This window comes from Octodon degus, unplaced genomic scaffold, assembly GCF_000260255.1.
Source record: "Octodon degus isolate 3935 unplaced genomic scaffold, OctDeg1.0 scaffold00005, whole genome shotgun sequence".
In the NCBI taxonomy this organism is placed as follows: Eukaryota; Metazoa; Chordata; class Mammalia; order Rodentia; family Octodontidae; genus Octodon; species Octodon degus.
The window spans coordinates 33357784-33358451 of NW_004524581.1; the positions used below are offsets into that span (position 1 = coordinate 33357784).

The following is a 668-nucleotide window of genomic DNA, read 5'->3' on the forward strand; positions in this document are numbered from 1 at the left end:
AAAGCTCTTGTCAAGGGTCTGACCAAGATCGAGCCTGCAAGATTCCCAATGGTGTCCATGACCTTCAAGCGGAGCCACAGTGAGCGCTTCTACAGCGCCCGGTGCAGCGGCTGTCGCCATGTCCGCACCGGGACGATCATCCTGGGGACCTGGTACATGGTGGTAAACCTGTTGATGGCAATTTTGCTGACGGTGGAAGTGACTCATCCAAACTCAATGCCCGCTGTCAACATTCAGTATGACGTCACTGGCAACTACTACTCATCAGAGCGAATGGCCGATATTGCCTGTGTTCTGTTTGCGGTCTCTGTCCTTATGTTTATAATGAGTGCAATGCTGGTGTACGGAGCGATCTCTTATCAAGTGGGCTGGCTGATTCCATTCTTCTGTTACAGGCTTTTTGACTTTGCTCTCAGTTGCCTGGTTGCTCTCAGTTCTCTTACTTACTTGCCAAGAATCAAAGAGTATCTGGATCAATTACCTGATTTCCCTACAAAGATGAGCTCCTGTCGGTGGACTCCAGCTGCCTGCTAGTCATTGTTCTTGGGTTCTTTGTGGCATTCATCATTTTTAAGGCTTACCTCATCAACTGTGTTTGGAACTGCTATAAATATATCAGCAACAGAAATGTGCCAGAGATTGCCGTGTACCCTGCTTTTGAAGCACCT

At 48.2% G+C, this 668-nt stretch overlaps 1 pseudogene; it reads left to right on the forward strand.

Moving 5' to 3' along the window:
• Nucleotides 1-7: 7 nt before the first annotated feature.
• The window catches only part of LOC101578028, a 2516-nt pseudogene continuing 1855 nt past the window's right edge, over nucleotides 8-668 (forward strand).